At 38.5% G+C, this 22,945-nt stretch overlaps 1 long non-coding RNA gene across 1 annotated transcript; it reads right to left on the bottom strand.

The window, feature by feature from the left end:
- Nucleotides 1–16,105: 16,105 nt before the first annotated feature.
- Nucleotides 16,106–16,711, bottom strand: LOC136179412 (uncharacterized). The gene is made up of 2 exons (XR_010666548.1): nt 16,386–16,711; nt 16,106–16,274 (listed from the first exon to the last, which is right to left on the bottom strand). It is a non-coding gene; the product is annotated as an uncharacterized lncRNA (long non-coding RNA).
- Between the last annotated feature and the right edge of the window lie 6,234 nt (nt 16,712–22,945).

Here is a 22,945-nt window from a genome sequence, read left to right as displayed (position 1 = left end):
AATACCATAGTTTACATGAACACCCTTAATAAATTATTACTTGACACATTACTTAACTGTTAGTAACCATTAGTTAAGGCTTAATAATACCTTAACTAATTTTAATTAATGTACCCTTATTGTAAAGTGTTACCTACAATTCAATAACTGTGCCTCTGATGCTTGCACCGAGACACGTGAGGTGAACTCTCAGGACAGGCTGTACAGAATTGGAATTTTTTAAGGCTGCTGCCTCTCAAATTTGAGGACAAAGTGACAGATAGAGATGATGATGTGTCGCAGTTAACACTGCAATTAAAATAAATTGTGGACATGACGTGCTCAGAAAATCTGTGCCACAGGGTTGCATATCTTGATGTTCTTATTTAAAAAATATTTGGAGTCAAGAAAAGCTCTATTGCCAGAAATTAAACTGAAACCAAAACATCATCATTTGCATCATTAACCAGCTAGCAAAACCAACTGATTCTGAAATTTGCCCCCTTGGTAAGACTATGGACAATGGGCTTTGAAGTTATTTCATAAGCTGTGCAAGCAATTTGAAAAAATAAAAATGAAAACTCTGCCATACGCTCTGAAAGATTTCTGATGTTGCAGGCTAATTTTTTATCAGGCTCAATTGGAAGATATCTTACAAGTTAAGGCTAGATCTCCATTTTATTCAAACACTCCAAGCATACTTTCTATGATGTATGAACTGACACAGAAGGGAAGGAACAATAGATTCTAAAATCCCCAAGGGGTAATTAAACCAGGTGTGACAGGAAAGACAGGTGAAACTGATGAGTGCAATCAAAAAGGGAGGGAAACACACAAAGTGAGTAATTAACACTTGACGTAATGAAACCGGAAACACTAATAGCTTAACCCAGGAATATGGACACAAAAATACACAAAGAGGTTAAAGCCACACAAGGGAAGAACAAGACAGTATAAAGCAGGAAATTCAATCAAAGCAATCAAATAAGATGAAAACTGAACAAGAACAAATCAAGACATCTGGTAGGTCAAACTTTAATCACATGCTCACACACTAAGGTATTATCATTTAACTGTCCCTCACTGACCAACAAATCTTACAGGAATAACATTTAAAATGTTATTTAATTATCCGCACACGGAAGGCAAGCGCAACCTTGCACGCTCAGCTCAGCGGGGCGCAGATGCGCTCATAGACAATGGTTTGAGAGCTGCATGCATTTATGCTGAGCGAGTTGATACGGCCGAATGGAACCTGGACAGTATGAGCAGGACCCTGACGGACAGCGGATGTGGTAAAACCCTTAGCTAAAGTAGAACATGCACATGGCATTCAGGCTGGGCACATACCTGTATTCATATACGCACAAGCGCATAACAAGCTAACGTTAAATGAGTTAAACTACCAGCAAACTTTACAGTCTGATAAGATTATTTGTATTTTTAAACCATTAAAAACTCACAGATGTCTAAACATAAGCATTGTACATGTTCACCTTTTCAAACACTTCCAGTGACTTCCAAACTGTCACTCTGTTCATCACTAGCTAGGCAATGAGGAAGTGTTTTGTGTACTTTTAACTTTGGTCAAACAGTTTTAATCTGCAACTAAAAGTTTTTTATTGGGAAAAAAAAACTTTTAGGTCATTTTAAATGTATTTACAGTAAAGATTTAGAAGAATTAAAAGTATGTGTAGCATTAGAATTAACAATGAAGTGTGACACAATAATGGGCTGATCAGTCTAATATCACCATTAGTAACTATGATGTCAGTGAAATAGGGAGGACTTGAAATTATTGCAGTTGAAGTCGAGCAGTTCTAAGACTCACATTAACATTTATAATGATAATAGACGTAAGGCTGATATTAATAGTTGTAGCAGTTTGAGTTGGGTAGATCCATAGCAGCAGGCTATAAAATACTGATATGGTTCCCTTTGGATACATTTTAAATCAAGTTTCAGTATTCCTCCTACAGGAGCCTAGATGGCAGCATTAGCATGTGTTCTTTGGCCAGACAGCCCTAGCTTAAACCCTGCAGGGCCACTTCTAGCCTGACAAATAAGAGTCGGCTGGCTGGTAAAAGTTTTAGAAGAGGAACTTGGGTGAACAGAGGTTACTAGTCATAGATTACAGATACCACATGACTAGTGTTTTTAATCCCTGATACACACCGTATAAGGCTCATGGGAGTCTGGGGGTTCTCCTTGAGGACATTTTGAGCATCTATTGCTTAATTCCCTGCATTCAGTTTGGAAATGTAATTCTGTAGATGGAAAAAACTAAATTATTAATCAAAAATTTGAAAAGGGAAGGCTCTTTCCCACATACTAGTTTTTGGTGGTTAAGCGTAACAGATGCACAAATCACATTTTAGAGTTTTGTTTTTCAGCTTTTAACACTTGAATTAAATACTTTCCTAAGACTTAAAACTCACAAACCTTATGGCACAGCCTAACACAACAAGCCATTTCTTCACAACCAGGGGGTTTATTTATGTCCATGTTTGCAAAGATTTTTCTTTATTTTAGACTTATTTTGGGTTGATAAATTTGTCAATTTGTGTCTTTTTCGTGTGCTTTATATTCACTGTTTAGCAGATGTCATTCATCTGACCCCACATCATATTCACAAATCTACACATCAGTGCTGTTTATTTTAACACTTTATGCTCTGGGGCTCCTAAATCCTGTTCCTTCTCAGCGTATGGACAGAACAAGTCTTTTAAAATGCTGGAGGGTGGGGGGGCATGTGGCAGCAGGATCTGTACGGGGCGGGGGTTAGATGTGAACTTACATTCTTGGGGGTGAGAATTGTCCAAGAACAGCAAGCCCACAGCTCCTCTGGGAGTTCTGAAAGGTCCTCGCTTATGATGCTTTCCATAATCCAAGCCATATGTGCCAATAGGCACCATGTTTTCATCTGTCTCCTTGAATCGCTGTGTCTGGCAGGTTAGCTCGCTCTCCCACCCGTCTTATTTGATTAGAGTTTGTGGTGCTTTTTTTCCGCCCAATGTTCCTCCAAAGATAACCATTTTTCTGTGCGTTTGTTGGTCTCCAGTTTTCAAGAAAGAAGATGCACATGTCAACAAATGTGAGAGATAAATTCTGTGTTAATCTGCATTTACTATGTTTCTCTTTGTTGAGCAAATGTTTGTTTCATTGTATACATTTTTTATGAAATCAATTGGGCTGTATGTAGTGTCTAAATTGAACACACGCACTTGTGGCCTTTCTCAAACCACTCCCTACACCTCACCCTATTACACTCCCAGATCCACTTTGCATGGAGGGTCCGCCGCATGTAGTGTTGTCTTAAAACTGAATGTGGGGTGTGAGTGGGCTGTCAAACCCTTCCAACAGTGAGTCGAATCAACGATCGATGCTGACCTACTGAACAGGTGTAACACTTCTCATCGTCGTCATGGGAGACGCTCCACGTTATCACCCACAAAAAACATTAACGCCTAAAAGGAAAATACAAATAAACATCATACCATAGAGAGGAACAAATCAAAAAGTTAACAGTAGAATCAAAATCTAATGAACGGTTATCTAGCACAAAATGAAATAAAGCAAGACAAAACAAAAAGAAGACCAGAACAAAACAAAAAAACATCACCAAGCCCTTCCCGCCTCCATCCATCGAACCAGTCCCAAGTTCCAGACCCACCCCACTCCTTAAAAATTAAAAGTAAATAAAATAGTAGCCTATATATATTTTTTTAAAAGTCAGTCATTCAACTAATCATATTCAAATCAAAGAACATTTGTTAACATACAGGTTCGTACAGTTCATTTAACCATAAAAAGAAACGAGTAGAAATGGAATTGTAATCAAATAAAAGGATGAAGAAAAAAAGAGCCACTTGCCGGGTCAAGAGATAAATCATTTTGCAAACGCTAAATCAAGCTGGAATGATCATGGTATAAATATGTATACACTTACATACACATACTGCATATACACACACGAACACACAATATTTATTTGATCTTATAAATGCATATTCCTTATTTGTGTTTTTTGCTATTTTATTATTTTTGTTGTTATTCATTGCTTTACTGATGTCAAATATTTTTCCAACGAAGCCCATGTTTCTGTGTATTCTTCCTCACTATTTTACAGCCTGAAAGCAACCTTTTCCATCCTGATTATTTCCATTGCTTCAGTGATCCATTCTTTATAAGATGGTGCATTTAATTTAATTCAATAAGTCATGATGACTTTTTTATGACCATGCAAACAGAGAGGAGCATTTTGTGTTCTTTGAGGAAACATCACTGAAGCTGTGGAGGTCTCCAAGCATACATGTTTGTGGTGTGAGTGGTGTGACTGAGTTAATATGGATCATTGCTTGTTTTGATACATGATGCAATATTTAATGAGTAGCTTTGTGTTCAACCGTCATCTTTTAACTACATGGATAATAGTGAAACACTTTAGTGTTTACATGCCTCATCTAAGCTGGTTAATCACATCACAATATCTTTTCTTCATAGTCATAAATCAGAGAATCGTGTTGTTATGTGTGGGAGAAGAAGTTGGGAAAAGCAGTGACAAACACTGCAATCGATCACAGTCATGAGCTGATGAGTGAGACAAAAAACTGCAGGTCATATGTCACACTTAGTTTCATAATTACCATGTGGACACATGTTTAAGGTCTGCATTGAGTGACAAATATAACTATTATAAAGTGATCTTTTTTTTTAAATCATACAATTACAAAGTGCTTCATGGAAAAACACAATGGGGACAGGGATGAAAATCCACACAGAAGCTTGACTATACAGAAGAACGTCTCTGATCTAAAAACAGCAAAGTTTCCTGAGCAAAAATACTACTCGTTATCGCTGGAAATTATTCAAATAATTGTAAAAAATCAGTATCCTTAAAGTGCTGCGTTAATATAAACACTGAATAACAAAACCCATCTGTTTTACCAGAAACCGCCACTAATGCTTTCTCCTTTTATTTTTTTATGGCATTTTGCAAAAAGTTTTCAGATGTTCCACGGTGGTAGTACCGCAAACCAGGCGCTGGTAAAAAAAAAAAAAGAACACATTTGAAAAATTTATTTTTTTAGGATGGAATGATATTTGCATGAACTCTTTGATTTTTAATAAATGATTAATTACCCTTATTCAAATATTCCATAAAATCATGTAACATCCCTCTTTAATCCACCGATGGTTGAACCAAACTCCATTCGATCTGCAGTCGATCTTGTATCTGCAGAGTTTAAGTCTTTAGGCCTATATCAGACTTCTAAAGGGTTGTAAAAAGAAAAATCTAAAAACTTCCAAAAACAGAACTTAGGCAGCAGTCTTCTACGTTCTCGATGAAACACAGACCATTTTATTCATTTCTTATTCTCCTCTTTCTTGTCATGCTTCACAGCCAAAGCTGTGGAGAATTGAAGGTCTGAAGGCAGCATTATTCAGCACAGTGATTTATGTAGGGGAAGCAGTGGACTTTAAGAGGTTTCAGCAACAGTATATCTAACCTCTGCTGACTGCTCCCTCTGCACTTCTCCACTGTTTGCTTTCACTCTCTCAGGGGCATACAGTCATTACATTTAAACTATTCAGCTATGCTGTTAAGTAGTAAACTGCTTTCACAAGTTAAATCGTAATATTTGTCCAGTCAACATTATGATGGACAATTACATATAAGAATGAAATATTCTAATAACAGGAAGCCTGTACGCCTGTACTGTGCCAGAGTGAAACACGGCTTATTAGGAAATACTCAAATATGTGGAGAAAAATGTATCTGGCTTAGAATGAATTTGGAAGTCAAGCTCTTAATATGTATCTATATCTGTAGCAGTATACGTTATGTTGACAGGACGATATTTTCATTGTCATGGTCTGTGCTGCTATTAAAGATTAAATCTGGCTTCAGTCTCTTTAGTCAGCAGAGATTAAAGCAGAAAGATTGGCCCATTGGGGGCTGCATCTTTCCACAGTGTTATTTTATAGTACTTGTGTTTTCATTATGAACAGTCAGCTACTGTTGAAGTTGTAATGGATACTCTGTGACCTCTTTGAGCGTAATATTAAAAAATGTAATTCATATTTAGTCATGTGAACAGCATTTATGTCACCTTGGGTCTTACCTGTAAACGTTGAATAGGCACAGAACTGGCCCTGAAAATCTGGCTCACGCATACAAACATTTTGGAGCTGGGTGAAATTGGCAACACAGAAGGTGAGATTGTGAATTACAGCCAGGTGCTATATTGATGTCTCACACACATTGAATTTCCCTTAATATCAAATATTATTGACAGATCCACGTCATCATAAATATTAAAGCGAACGGTTTTATTTATACACGAGTGCTTTGAGCCTTAATCCACAAGTATCTTATATACCAATATACCAATACACGTATATGAAAGATAAAAGCATTTCTTCATAAACTGTTATCAAAATATTTCACCAGCTTTAGTTTCACCTTCACACTCCCCTTAGGCATAGAGGACTGTATCTTAATTTGATGGTTGCATGTATCAAAAAACCATGAAACAATTGCAGAACAGAGTAGTTTTTTTAATCTCCTAATTCTGCTCATATATCACTAATTATGATGTTTTAACAAAAAATACTGTGCTGTAAGGACCACAGAGAATCCACAGCGTCTGCTTCACACACTCTGCCTTCATATACTTGGCTCATCTTCATCACCTGCATGTATTTTATTTTGTAAATAGACGATGGGACATGAAGTTGGACAGCTCTTATACAATCATTACATATCTTCATAATCAATCATTGAAAGGCCAAGTGACATGATAAAACCATTTCATCAAAAACTTGTGTTCAGTCTTGTTTAAAAAAAATATCCTTAAGCAGGGGCGGACCACAGATTGACGTGAGCACTCTGAAATTCTGTAAAGAAATGAGTGTTGGTCCTGTTAAAACATCTGTGTGTTATGCTAAATGTCGGCTGATTGATACTGCTGGAAGACATGTGACTGCTGCAGCACCCTGGTGTCTGTCAATTTTTTTTATTGTTTATGACGCTCCTTGCAAACAAACAATGTGATCTCCACTTCATACACAAGCAACTCCAGTCGTTGTTACAATCATCTATTAGGAACCTTTGATCTGCCCTATCATTTTTATTCATTTCATTCATGAAGTGCTTTGCACTGATGATTAAAGGTCGGATGAGGTTGATCCTTGTGTGCATATGTCCTGTGATTTATAAAGACAATTATGCGTGCTGGTGCATGTGCTCATGGTTGAATAAACCTGATTTCATTACATTTTGTGCATACAAACACTTTCAGTTTGGATTTTAAGCACTGTTTTCAAATGAGGCTGCTGGTGTGTTGGGATAGTACACCATTCATTAAGGACAAACTGAAATATTTGGACAACTCGAGGATGATTCTTCTAAAAAGTTGATACAGACATCAATCTTAATGGAGTCGTTAGCGATGTTGCCTCACACTGGAGGTTTCTGGTTGGAATCCCTGTCGGACAGGAGCCTCTCTGTGTGGATTTTGCATGTTCTCGCCGTGCATGAGTGGGTTATGTCTGGGTCCTGCGGGTTCCTCCCACAGTCCAAAGACATGCTCGTTAGGTCAATTGGTGACTCTAAATTGCCCGTAGGTGTGAATGTGAGTGTGGCTGGTTGTCTGTCTCTATATGTCAGCCCTGGTGTTGACTGGCATACAGTACAGGATGTACCCCGCCTCTCGCCCAATGACAGCTGGGATCGGCTCCAGCTCCCCTCCGTCCCCAAAAAGGAAAAGGGGTATAGATAATGGATCAATCTTAGTGCATTAAATTGGGAGACTGTTGTATTATACCCTCCTACCATAATCATAATCATCACACGTTTATCATTGTTTAAGCATATTATGCCTTTTCTACATTCCTATGGGTTGGTTTGTGTTGTCATCAGTCATTGTTCTTCTTTCTTTCTGCTGCTTTAGGTCCAAAGTTATTTCTGGAGTTCACTGGTTATGATTAGCAGCTGGCATTCTTGCAGGAACGTCATGCATGCTTTCATCATTTAAGTTATGCTAATTACACAAATTCTCATTCACTCATGCATTTTATTTTCCACAAAAGCATCCAGAAATAAACTTTGATTTCTACTCCTCACCATTGTTTATGTCTAACCAATCAGAACTTGTATTCCATGCTATTTTCAGACTTTTGTTAATTCTTTCAAAATGCCCCTCCGAGTAATGTGATTCATCTTGTTGTATATATACAAGTATTTCCTAAAGAAATATAATTGTTGCCTTCCTGATTTGATCTTATTCTGCTCCAGAACAAAAAACCCTTTTTGAACGTAATGCATTACCCACACACTCCAATACACTTTCGAAAGCTAAAATAGTGACCACAGACCCAGAGGTCTGCTGTCAACACCTTTTTCAAAAGATGAAAAGTTTTCCTTTTCCTTACTTCTACTCATTTTATTCTTCTTTCACTAAAAAAGATTAATCACAAGTCCAGGTTGTCAGAAAAAAAAGAATGGCCAAGTTTTGACTTGAACTTTGACTTGAAGCAAGTTTTAGTTGTTCTGTGTGCACAGTATTTTTGGACCAACTTTGTCTATACCTCTCATGGGGGTGAGATCCATGTGCAGAAATATAACTCCATTACCTTTGAGGTGAGCGCTCCCATCTTGCTGGTGGTCCTCGCCTTAACAGGCTCGAGACAGCTCACTGCAGAGTCTCCATCAGTCTGCTGATTGCAAACGACAATGCCGCTCAACACTCTTTGTGTAAGTAGAACAGCTGTTTAGAAGGGGCAGGTACACAACACCTATGTACATCAGTCAGGTAAACATTTAAACTTTCTGAGATTAGAAATACCAAGCAGGTACATCGTATATTTTGTTGTGATCTTTTTATTATGACTCCTATCATTTCTGCAGGTGTTTGTGTCTGATGTTGAAAGCAGTGAGTACTGCGTTGTTTTGGGACACTAATGGAGCATTCATTTTATGCTCTATTTGTGGGATTCTTGCAGCCAGTGTCTGCTTGGACCGCAAGATCATCCCCTCATATAAGTACTCTATCCTCATTTGTCAACAAAAAGTCTTACCTAACTATTTGGAAAAGATAATTTATGGAAGTAAATGACACCTATATTGCCATTGTATTCAGTGGAATCGTTTGTTTACCGTCTTAACACCTCAGGAGAGGGAGAATAACCAGCCTGTCACCGATTTCCATGGGCCTGTGCTCATAGCAGAGGGGAAGACCAACCCCCACCACTGACTGCTTTCAAAAGTTGTCTTAAATGATGTTTCTGGTCCTTGTCTCATAATCTTTGTGATTTATTGTCTTCTTTCTGACTGCAGATCTTCCAGCAGGTTTCATGGTGAACCAGGTGACTGTGAATGACGCAGACCTGAGCTCTACCATCACCTGTAGCCTTCCAGACAACAGCAGCACCAATGTTACCTTTGCCATTGACCGATACACTGGTGTGGTTACCCTGACTCAAGCCCTGGACTCGAGCAGCAGACAGAGTACACGCTGACAGTCTGGGCCTCTGACTTCTTTCACCATGCACTGGAGGAGCTAACAGTGCTCGATGTCTACAAAGTACAGATGATATATTTTCAGATTGGACTGTGTGAAAGACAAGCCACAGAAAAGGTAATTAAAAGTCATTGTGATAAAGTGCTTCAGAGGAGCCATGCTTATCCATTTATCTCCTTTTAGAAATCCCTTAACCCAAGAGGGGAGAGAAATTCTTAGGAGCCCCGACTCCTAAATTCTTCTGGATCCACTCTCTGTGATTTATCGTCTTTGTTCATGTTTGAACACCAAATCTTTTGTCAGAGAAATGTATTTGCCCAAGTTCTGTGGTGAGGCGCACTCACAGAAAGTGAAGTTTTCATCAATGATGACAATAGCTCACTCATTAGAGTCCAAAAATGTATTTGGTGCTTTATGTGGTTTGAGCTCCTATGAGTGTTTCCAAGTATTTGCTTCACAAACAATGAATCAATGCTGCTTTACAGCAAAGAGACTTATGAATCAAATCTTCAAGGTCAGAATTTTAAGTGGCAGAAGTGGAATTATATATTGGGTGGACAAATGTTTCATTGTCATCCAAGAAGAATGTATTCATATTGTGCAGATGGAATTTATTAAAGAATAGTGAGAAGGGAAATAAAGCGACCACTGGCAAGAACAATTTGGTTAAACTCTAAAAATACATCTACATGTATTCATCTGTAGGTGATACTTAAATTGGTTCTATGTCTCTGGTTTTATGGTTTTATGGTTTGAGACTCATGGGTTTAGTCTCAAATGGAAGGTGCAAGGCGAAGTTGTCATTTGGATATAATGTAATTTCATATTTAATTTGAGGTTTGTTTCATAACTCACTTCTGGAATAAAACTCAAAAGGCAGCCAAGTCCTTCATCGTTTTATTCTTCTATTGCAGTGCTTTGAATGAGAGCAGATGTTCAAATCTGTATTTAATTATTTAATGTTTCATTACAAACGTGTGTAGAAAATGAAACACTCTCTTATTGAAATTGGTTGCAGCTTCTATTGAAAAATTCTCTCAAGGTTGGTTTAACTTTAATAACCAAAGAAAGGCAACATTGTTCTTTGGTTTTTCCTTGGAAATATTAAAAACTGTTTAATAGAGATCATTATTTGCCTCCCTCTTTTAAATATGCACTTCTAATAAAATCTCAATTAAATCCCTTGAGGAATAGGAGTTATTTTAATCCTAGGACATACTCGATTTCAACATTGAATTCTTTATGTTTTTAAAGCTACGTCCATCTGTTGTCTGTCTTAGGTCCGCATTACACCCCCTATCCAAGCTCTTCACTGACATTTCCCTTATGGCTGTAGTCCTCATCTCAGTGGCCGAGGGTTCGATGGGACCTCGGCCCTTTTTCTGCATGTCATCCCCCACTCTCTTCTCCCAACATTCCTGGTCTCTGTTGAGCTGTCCTATCAATAAAGGCGGAAATGGTCCAAAAATATAACTTAAAAGAAAAACAAAAGAAAATCAGGAAGTAGGGGGAAATATAGCATCCAGCAGTGGTGAGTGCCTTTCTTTAGAAATTAAGTTTAGATTCTTATTTTAATTTCAATTTTTTTTTTTAAATCTTATTTAAAGATGATTCAATGTTATATTGCTTTCCAAATACTATAATAAATAAAGGGGGAAAAGGGAATATCCTGCAGAAAAGTATCATCTTAACCTCATGAACTCTGATGTTTTCCTTACAAATCTGGCTAATTAGCTTTAAATTTATGAACACATTTTATAGAAAACAACACTCTTACAGCTGTAGAGACTTTTTTTTTTAAATTTTGCAGCTTGTAACAGTGATCTAAACATCGGAGAATTTTGCCTCCCTAAGTAAAGAGTAAAGACATACAGATTCAGCTTGGCTCCACTTTGTCTGCTGTTAATACAAATGTGCTGCCCTCAGGGAACATATGAGCTGAGGAGCTAAAGTCTTTATCAGATACTTTCATGAGAGACAATAAACAGTAGGGCCTCGTACCATACAAGCTGGGAGTGGGGACCTGTAAGCATTGATAGGTGCGTAATTATTTATTGACTCAGTTCAAACCTCACTGGGTTTTGACAAGCTCTGCAGTCTGCACTACTCTGTATTTGTAATTACAGCGGGTCCTTGGCCTTGGGATCACAGTGATGGCAGAGACCTTTCACCATATCAGGTGATCTGGCAAAACAAGCTCAGCACACAGCACAATAGCACAAACGACTGGAGTAAAGAGCTGCTCCACGGACCTTTATCAAATAATAAATGTCAGTCAGGCAATTGAGTTTGCTTTGAGAGGTCAGAAGGGCTCAAATAATGTAACATTCATTAAAAAGACAAATCAAGACATTTTTGTACAATACATACTTGAGAAAATTCCAGGTCTGATTTGGCAGATTTGTAAAGCTTGCAGAAATCCCAAAGGGGGTTGCATCAACCTGGTAAGGAGCAAAGCATAAGTTGCTGGGCCCACCTTAACCCTCTCATCCTTCTTCTCTCTGTTCTTTGTATGCTTTGTTATGCTTCGTATGCTGAAATACAACGCTTGGTGCTTGATATTGCTATTAAACAAAAATTATAAATGAAACACCATGCAAAATTGAAACTTTGAAGACTCAATACTGAAAAAACTGAGGGTAGAATTTTGAATGTTCATATTCAGAAATGATAACCACTTTTTCCTGACTTCCTAATTGTCTTCATTTCTGTTTTAGTCTAAGAGATATACAAAATGTAAGATTGTGATGTTAGAAACCTGTGTGAATAGATGGCTAAGAAATGTGATTTTTCAAGGAGCATTCCATGTGGGGAAATCCCGTTTCCCCAAACTCCAACCATGATTACACAAACAAGACCGAACCTACTCAGAAGTTGCATTACCAGTAAGCATAGCCTAGATAAAACTTTTTAATCAAAGAAAATTGAATGATATAGGATTTTGGAATAGCAATATCCTTTTAATGTCTGAAAATCAGATGTCTGGATCCAGGTTAAAGGGCTTTTTCAATCATAAGGGCTTACCCAGTCAGTGTAGGTTATCATTAGGTGGTACACTTTACCAAACATCATAGAATTAATCCAATAATGCTACCACAGGGCATTTTTACGATTTACAAAGTTGATAATCAAGCTTTGATTCCATGCATATCAGTGTAGCTTATACTGGTGGAACATACTGTATATCCTCAGAGAGGCCCAATGAAGATGAGCATAACGATCTCGACTCTTCATTCATGCATAGTCTTCTAAATGAGATCATTACTAGTCAAAGTGATTAATGAGCTCAGAGGTGTTCTCCCTGAGATGTCTTATCCTGCAAAACAAAGAGAAAGATTATCGTCTATTGTGCAGACTGGCTGAGTAGGCATCTTAACAAATAAAATACATGTTTCATTTGTAACTTTATAAGCTTTCTATGGAGAAATGCATTTGCATCAAAACTAGTTCTGTATTGTGGTTCTTGCTTGTTTGGAGATTTGTGGTTTTATGATGCACTGAAGGAATTTAGGCAAAGTTCCTTTGGAGGATGAAAGGTTTTGCCTTCACAGTGACAGTTTGTTTTAGGATAAATTGTTTCAAAGCTGTAATTTCCAGGGTTAAAGGGTGTGATGGATTGCGGAAATTTCTGGGTTTTTTTGTTTTTCAGAATATTACTTGAAGGACCTGAAGAGCATAAAAGAACAGTGGTTGACATGATTTGTTTTCTGTGTGTAAACTCACATACTAACCCGCACTAATGGAAAATGTGATAAAATGTAGGTTACAGTGTACGCAACAGTCTGATCCTCTTTATTTAGTTTGGTGCAAAAGTAAAGTGAGTTTTAGACTTTTACATAACAGTAAAAAAAAAAAAAAAATCCCTGTGTATGTAATGCAGATTGGTTGCATGAGATTTTCATAACAAATTCCACCTGTTGTGAGTCAAAGTTATTACAGCCTTACCAACAAGAGCAAAGAGGAGGTCTTCTACAGTTGTTTTACGTAAATGATGGTTTTGATTATAGACTAAACATGAACAGAAAAAATTAAACGAGCCTAATAAGCAAGTTTAGTGCAGTATGAGTATGTGTATTCTTTTCTACTACAAAAGTCTTTGTTTGATTACTTTGCCTACCAACAGTCGGCAAACTCTTACAGACAGGACAATCTGCTTTTAACCTCTCTAGTATTGAACCTTGTCAAAGATCTGCAGGAAGGCATGAGAAGATTAAACATTGATTTTTCTTTGTTACTAACCAACATAGACCTGTCAGACCAGGGATAAAAATAACTCACAAAAAAAATCATCATTCGCCTGAAGATACGTAATGGGGTTCAGTTTTTCTTGGATTGAATAGTTCTTGATTTCCATAAAGATTTAGACTATAATTCATTGTATGAAGTCATTTTTAACTCAAAGTGTTTTTGTTTCTTTGCATCTTTTCCCTCTCATATCAAATGGTTGGTGAATGGACTTGAGCTTACATTGCACTTTTCTAGTCTTCTGCGCTTTTACACCGCATGTCACACCTACCCATTCACACACTGATGGCAGAGGTTGCTATGTAGTGAGACCATCAGAAGTAACTAATCCCATTCATTTGCATTCATACACCGCCGACAAAGCAGCGGGAGCAATTCGGGGTTCATTGTCTTGCCCAAGGACACATCGGACATGTTGCTGCAGAAGCTGGGAATCGAACCCTCGACCTTCCGTTTGAGAGACGACGACAGCCGCCTCGCATATCAAGACATGTGCTTCTTCCCTGTAGTGAAAAACCAACCTGGAAGAAAACAGTCATTAGCCTTGCCAGCAGCTCCAAGGATTAAACTTGTTTAGGACTAACTTCAACCAGAAAACAAATAATGTTTATAAACGTTTACGATGTTCAGTATCTCAGTTTAGCTTGTAAGTATTCTTCAATACAGCACTAGTGTAACAGGTATACAATCAGAAACAAAAAACATGTTCTTACAAATGTAAGTTGTGATTTGATGTAAACGTCATTGTGTGTCTTCACTGTATAAACTTTACTGAATTAAGATGTGCTTTGGGTTGAGAGAAGAGCCACAATCTGTTCAATAAGCAGGATTTTACAATTATCATCATCAGTATCATAAATCACCACTTGGTCCTTTGAGTCCAGACAATCAACATATGTGCAGAGTCTCCATATTTTCAAAAAAAGTGTATGTTCATCTAAGCTCTTTGGCCGAAAGATTGTATAAACATGGAGAACATGCTTTACGCTTCATTTGCAAGCTGGAAACAATCCAAATGTTTTCTGTTTCCCCTCTCTTCTAACTCCCCCCCACCCTCCCCCCAAAAAACAAAAGGGGGCACATTTGACAGCAGAAGAAAGAAATGTTAACAATCATGATTTATTAATAGTGAAGACCAATTTGATCCTGTGTTTCACTAACAGCCAGTTTTCCCTCAGCCTTGTTGTTACTTTTCAAAGGAAACACAGAACACAGAATTAATCAAAGAGCAAGAAAGAGTAAACTGTGCTGACCAAGGCCTACCTCTGTTTTTATCAGAACCATGTGGAACAGGATTCTATCTTCTTTTCAGATGTTTGACAAGTGTGTGGGATGATGTATGCCAGAGTGCACTGCTGTGCCTGGTTCTGATGGAGATTAACACAGACATTATGTGGGATAGCTAAGCAGAGAGGGGAACTGGGTTTTTTTAAGTGAGGATGGGCTTATGGAGCATGTAAAAAAAGCGGCTGGTTGTTTGGTAGATTTTTTCCAGATTTTTAACAAGGCTCATTTTTCATCTCTAACAACTGTAGCGTTTCACTACATAGAAATAAGGAAAAACACATTGCCAACCTATCTAATCCAGTGTACAAGATATTTACTCTAAGATTGTTCCCAGGTGTGATTTTAAAATATTTGTTCTTGTTGACGTATTTCTTTATTGTGATTACTCTATTGTTATTCAGCATTTCAGATTTTTAACAATGTACTTTTTACTCCATTACTTTTACACCTTTAGTAGTTACTTGCAAATCTTTTGGTTTAAAATAAAACAGAGGAAAACTTTTCAAAAATATAATACAAAGAAACAAAAAGAAACCATTCACAAGTAGGCTAGTTAAAACTAAACAAAATCCACCATCAACTTCTTATTAAATGCATCTGTCAAAAGTATCAGAGGTGACACAGGGAACACGTGTGAATGGTTACCATCATAATGACTTTGGACGTTCTCTCACTGTTCTGTTCTGTTGACAATTGCGGTTTCAAATTAAATGTTTCAACAACTATAGCCTGGATAGTTTTAAATTGAAATAATTTCAACATTTTGTTCATTACCAAACTCTTTGATAAAACAAACACAACAAAATATGGTTCAGCTTCCATTTGACACCAGTGGTTACATTTTTATATGAATGACATCCAACCAAAGTGTGGTAGCTGCATGCCACAAACAAACAAACAACTATCTGTCCCTGTTCCTCAAATAAAAGCAGCATGTTTAGACAAAAGCTTGCATATTTTGAAGGAAAGATGTGAATTTTGGGAATCAAAGCTGACCTAAAACTTTTCAGAGTAACTGTTTTAGCCAACAGGTGGTGTAATACTAAAATGACAAATTTTCAGCCGTGTAGTCCAGCCAAGTCAAGTTTATTCATAAAGCATATTCAAAAACAACTCACATTGACTATAGTGCTGTTCTAACAAGCGGCAACCTTCAGTTTTGAAAAATGAAGCCAATGCCGAAGTGCAAAGTTCGTCAAGTGTCCGCTTGAGGCTGGCTCCACAGCCTGGCTTTACAGCCTGGTAAAAAAAATGAAATAGGTCTGATTAGTTATTGTCCTCATGGGCACACAGTGAATGGGGGATGAATTATTTTTTATAATACATCCATTTTGGTTTTATTAACGATACCTGTTTTTTCCAGTTAGGCGCGTAGCTGACATGATTGACAGGTGGGCCCGGGCCCAGCAGTTTGTCAGGAGGCTTAAAACCCACCTCAGCTCCAGCTCTCAGCCTGTGGTTAGGTTGACTGAAAGTTAGGCTGAGACAGATGGGTGAAGTAACTCAGGCTTCGTCCATTAATATTTACAGCCTATGCGTACAACCAAGACAAACAGTAACATTGAAATAAAATCCAGATAAAAGACTGAGAGCACCCACAAACACGGTAACACAAGAAAAACTACATAAAATGAAACAATATTCCCCATAGTATAGACATTAGCTGGCTGCCAAAAAGCTAGTATAAGACTCCTCAACACCCCCCCCCCCCCCCCCCCCTCCCCCCCTCCCTCTAATACTTACACACACGCAGACACACACACATATAAATATACACATGCAGTTGGGTCTGGAGCCCCTTGAACAAGACCACTGGGGAGAGAGGAAAGGAGTCTTGTTGGAGGAGGGCAAGAGAAGGAGGGTCAAACAGGCTTTGGATGTTTGAAGGAGCCTCAAGCATCACATTTGTGTCCAATCAAATCAGTGATGTTTTTTGGCCACAATATTCAAAACAGATGGACCAAAAAACTGGGAGGAGTGCAGTTCTTTTGTATGAAAGCTGGTCGGAGTGAAGAAGAAGATTTTTTTCCCCTTTCCTTTTTAGGGCAATTGATCTTTGCTTTGCAGCTTTCCATTTTGTTTTCTTAAAGTGTCCATTTGTTCATGTTTCATGCTCTCAGCCCACATTAGTTTGTCTCCACTGCTGATGATTTAAGTGTCACTGATTTGTCTGTAGCTTGTGTGGCCTTTTCTCAACCTTAATAATACCTCCACCTTTGACCTGCTTGTAACATGAGGCCTAATAGATTTTAACTGCAGACCTGAGTGTGAATGTTACCTTAAAAGAGTGTCTCTGGACATGCAAAGTTGCTTCACACCCTAAATTGACCTCTAACCCCTCAGGAAAGCAGTGAAGTATTAAATGCACTTGTGGGGGGACACAAGGGCAGGTGCTCCCTACTGGGGCCTCTGCTCCTGCTATAAGGGGCCTGGTTCTCTTGTGATGGATGGGTCTGGCTGAGATGCCAGTCCCCCTTTGGGGCATAGTCCACAGCAGGGGAGGCACCATCTGGGAACAGAATGTCAAGGCTGGCTCAGGGGTGAAGATTCATGCCCCAACCTCAGGTTCAAACTGTTGCGTCTGACACGACGTAGACAAGGTGGCTCTGACAGCTTTTCTCCATTGTAGTCCAAAACGAGTCCATCCATTTTTGTCTGGAGGGACATTAGGAGGATGAAGGGGTTCAAACTACTTTAGGGTCACATTTTTCCTACCTCAGCTTTTTCCTTTTTTTCCCAGTGTCTTTGTTGGTAACATCAACTTTAGTCTGCTTGTCAATTTGTAGTTGTGCCAGTTTTTTTTTTTTTTTTTTTGGGACATCTGGAGAGTTTTTGTCAAACATCAACACATGCGTTAATCAAGGAAAAGACTGAAACAGACAGAACCCCCCCGCCCCCTCCCCCCCCTTTTTTTCCTAACATAGTTTTCATCAAGTTGTTTTCAAAAATCATTTGCCACCTTCTACACAAACTTATTTCTGCAGTCAAGCCAAACAATGTGGAATTAATACAGGTGGTGAGAAGCATGAGTTCATCCACTGACCAGGGAAATCTCCATCAGTGAGCTCAGGGAAACAAGAATGAGAGAGGCCCCGGCAGTTCTTTGACGGGCCTATTAGTGCCTCGGCTGCACAGCGAGGTTGGAAGGGGAGAGGTATTAAACAATTAGGGCCGTAGACACAGATGTGGGACACAGAAGGAAAGGCGGAAAAGTTTGTGTGTGTGCGTGCGTGCGTGCGTGCGTGCGTGCGTGCGTGCGTGCGTGCGTGCGTGCGTGCGTGCGTGCGTGCGTGCGTGCGTGCGTGCGTGCGTGCGTGCGTGCGGCTGCAGTTTCCAGGAGTATGAAAGTGGTCATGCAAGACTATAAGCAGTGTCCCATGTGGAGCTCATTTTATCCCTTCACTCTGAGGATTATCTGCTGATTATAGAAGCATCAAGAATAAGTACCTTCAGTTTACTTGCAACTTCAAAAACTGTGACTCTGCTTTCGTTCTTAAAGTTCTGATACATAGCGCTATAATGTCAAAGACTGACGAACAGACAGGCAGATTAAGATAGCCAAGGTCAAATGTTACATAAAGCAATTATAGAATCCATATATAAATGTTAACAAGTGTCTTGTGCAGTTCAAAAACACAAAGTTGTGGAGCTACCTTTGCTCTCTATAAAATTTCAACAATACACCTCTGCAGCCCTCCACCAGAATGTGTCTCTGTTTTTTTAGCGTAAAATGACTCATTCAAATTAAACTTCTATAAAATTAACTCTTGGACATATAGCAGCACAATAAGAACGAAATATAATGACAAAAATGCTTGAGAAAAATGTACATGACGTGTAGTTTAGTTTTGTAGTTTGAGCCATGTCCCAACTGCTAACATGGGGGAGGTGGAGATATGCTCTGTACTGTGGCCAGTCAGCGCGGGGGCACCAACTATTTTGGTCTCACTTTCAGTCTGTGTTCTCTATGAATACAGAGTTCCAGCTTGTTTTTGTTTAGTTTTTTTCAAAATATAATGAAGCAATGTGATTTTTTATTATAATGCTACTCTGGCAGACAAAGCTTTGTCTTAAGAAATCAGACAAACAGAGCAGTCTCGTCATGTTGACACTGAGCTAGTTTGGCACTTCTCGCTCGCCATTTCAGTTGTAAAAGCAGCCTTAAAAGCTACACATCATGCATGGAATGGATTAGAATAGATGTTACATTTAGGTTTGTATACACTGGATGTGTCATTTGATATGGCATACGTCATTTCTGGCAGAATAAGGCAGAGCCAGGGTGATGTTTTGGTTGGAACATGATAACTCAATATTGTGCCACCACCATAGTTTGACCAGGACTGTCAAGCGAAGATTTGCAGATTATCAAATTACCCGCCATGGTGAAAGATAAGCACAGCCATGTTTACTTTCTGGTCATGAGCCATGTGTTGGAGGGATGATGCCCCAAAACATTGTCACTGGGCCCCGGTTTCATCTGTCTTTTAATAAATACAACCAGAATGGAAAAAGAGAATACATAGAGGTTATTTTTGGGGTGATGGGGTGGGGGGGGGGGGGGGGTGTCAGGATAGAAAAACCCTTGGTGTTAAAGGGGAGCCATCATTCAGGTAATGTGAGGCCAGTTTTTAAGTGTAAATGCAGTGAAGTCTCCCCCCTGAAGAGTTAAGGATTACTCAGGTTCTTTTTCCTCGTCCTCTCAGCAGGACTCTGCAGGTTTAATGTGTAACGCCGCAGGCTTGTTCCAACTGCCTCTGCACACCATTAGAAACAAACATGAACAAGTACACACACACACACACACATACTGTATTCACAAGGTAGTGATACTACTGTAAGTAGGTGCTAACACACTCTCTTCTTGGAGTGAACTGAGGAATAACAAAGAGCTTGGTGATCCCTCTGATTACATTTAAGATGTGTTTCCCCTGTTAAAATGAAGAAGAATTTAACACATGCGGTTTTAATGTTGCCTCTTTATATGAAAACAACAGGGAAGGAATATGGCATGTTGTTGGGTCTATGAGTCGACTTAACTTTAATAGATGGCACTTTGACAAAAGTGTCTGCCTCTATAGAGGAGAATAAGTCAGCTTCTGAATTTAGCTTTAAAGTAAACTGTTCATAGTAGTGGAACAAAAATGCCAGACATGAGATTATGGAAAAGTCTTCAAAGTAAAAAAGATAAAGAAAGGTGCTTGAATATAGATTGATGATCATGATCAAGACATTTAATTTGATTTAGGATTTAAAAAAATGAATCACAGAAGAACATGCCTCCAAACAGGGAACATAATGAAGAACGTTCATTATGTGCAAAGAGATCGCACCAGTCTTGCACAAGTTGCAGGATATAAATGCCATCACCCCCTACTGATTGCTTGCGGTGAATTTTCCTGAATAGTTCCTACTGCGTTCTCAAATTGGCTCACCTTGATTATATGCGGAATGTTGACGAGGGGGCAGGCAGGAAAAATTTAAAAAGTAAGCAATTTATTTACAGGATTTTGTCTGAAGACTTCATCCCATTCTTAGAACTGTAGAAATGGCTGTTTTGAAAAATAGAGATTGCACCACAGAGTATGTTCTGAGATTGGGTTGAACTTCATGTAAAGTCTGTTTCTCCTCAGGGAACACCAAATCCTAAACTCTACCTCGACACAAACCGTGTCCCTGTTGTAGTCTCACATCTGTGAATGAATACTTAACCTTTATTTACACTTGAGCCAGTGTCTGGTATTCCAGGGGTCACTGTCGGTCACTTTCTGCCACCGTTGCTAAAATTAAATGATGATGATTTTTTACTTTATTTCTATACCCCAAATCACTATGATAAAAGGTATGCAAGATTATATTTAACAGCATAAACTTTCAAAAGGTAAATGATCCATGACCAGACCTGTAATTTGATTTTACCATGGAGAACTTGTCTTTAGTCAATCTGCATAAAAACTTGACTTAATGGAGGGAGGAAACCAGGTGCCTTATTCTTTTTCCACTCACATCCAATGTGTTGATTTACATTTTAATAAAGTTGTTTTTATTTTATGCAGAGATTTTATTACAGAAAATGAGCTGAAATGGAAAAAAGAACTGGATAACTTTGTTTCAGAATGACAAGAGCTCTAAATGATGTAATAGCAAACAGTGACAAAAGTTTTGTTTTTCAACACTGATAAATGGAAAATAATAAAACTGCTTGATTTGAATCACAGACACTGCCTCTGCAAACAACCTATTATATATTTAATGCTCTTTATACTTTCATTGAGTATAAAGGTGAGGAGATCTTGCATGTATTTTCCACAGATACAAATAAAATAAATGTTAAATAACAGATAGATGTATAATGTATTTTTATGTAACCAGATTAAACTTCCTACTAATTTCCATTCATAGTAAAGATTCATTCATAAACGCTCAGTAAGTCATTAAGAGAAGAACAGCAGCAGTCCTTTGGTGAAGAATGTGTGAAGTTGCACTGTGGGGGGCCCCTCTCCACATCGGGTGAAGATCAGGTACAGGTCATTAAGAAAACACTTCTCTGACAACAGAGCTGCTTGTACTTTGGTCTTAGTTGTAAAATATCCGCATGGTACCCTTCACTGTGAATCTTCCAGCGTCAGGATCAGTGAGGGGTCAAAGAGGAGGGTCCTACAGAGGACATCCTGGAGGCATTAACCTGCCTGACTCAATGTAGTATTTTACGGTATAATGAGGTTTTTTTTTTTTGCAGTGCAAATCTGACTTTGTTGTTTTGACCAGCCTCTGAATACAGAGATTGTTCCATATGGATTATACAGGTGGTCTTAACGACCCAAAAGAGAAATAGCTTGAGATTTTGAGAAATGCATTTCATTGCTCTCTTGCCAAAAGTAATATGAGAAGGTTAATATCGCCCTCCTTTTTGTTTCCAAGTCTTTTAATACAGCAACCATTTCGGTGGTCCAATGCTACAAAAATATGAAGCTGTGGCTACCCTTCTTGCATCATTCATGAATGGTGTCCTCTATCGTATTTTTTATTTTGATGTGCTGTTGAAGTCAAGTGATCTAGTGCAAAGAGCAAAAGAGTCTGGTTTGGTCTTTTTGGGACCATTTACATCCATTTACCAAGAAGACTGCATGACGGCTCATTTGTCTTACTGCATCCAGCGACACACAGAGACGCTGTTTGCTCTGCTGTGCAGTCAGGGTTGTATTCAATCCCCTGCATGTGTTCTGTGAATTACACCGTTTTCTTTATCCATTTGCACAGCTTTAGCAGGCACAAAAGCTTCACAATCCTGTTGTGTATCAGGCCCAAAAGTGTTTAATATTTAGTTTCGCTAATTTGAGTACTTTCTGAATCAAAGAGCCACTGACCAAAATTCCATACTTACGAGTAAGAGATGAGTCCATAATGTGGCCAACTTAACGTGTTATAGTACATTCTATCTGTAAAAATAAACAAGTGCACTGTTCCTCTGCCACATAACTAACCATAAAACCTAAATAACATCTACTTCCCCATTTCAGTCTCTTATGCTAAGCTGTGCTAATATCTTCAAGCTGTAACCTACATTTATATTTTAGATATATACAATATATCTCAAATAAAATTCATCTGTCCATCCAAAAGTCTGCTGTAGTCGTCTACGTGTCCCACAGCTGCTCTGAAACCCCACACTGAGTCAATTAGACTTGTACAATAGCAACATCCCTTACGCCAAGCGGGCACAATCTATATAACTTTGGCGCGCTAATAAGATTAATTCCTCTTGGATGGGATAAATTCTTTCCCAAATGTCAATGTAGAAGCAATGATTGAAGTTAACAAGCTCATTAGTGCTCCAAAGGACTGTGTTCAGAGCTGAATTGTTGCTTCTCAGTGTGCAGCGAAAGGGGCTGGGAAGATTAATATGAAGA

The sequence above is a fragment of the Labrus bergylta genome, chromosome 1 (assembly GCF_963930695.1).
Source record: "Labrus bergylta chromosome 1, fLabBer1.1, whole genome shotgun sequence".
Classification (NCBI taxonomy): Eukaryota; Metazoa; Chordata; class Actinopteri; order Labriformes; family Labridae; genus Labrus; species Labrus bergylta.
Note: the sequence above shows the minus strand (reverse complement) of the source record. Positions and strands in the feature narration are given on the sequence as shown.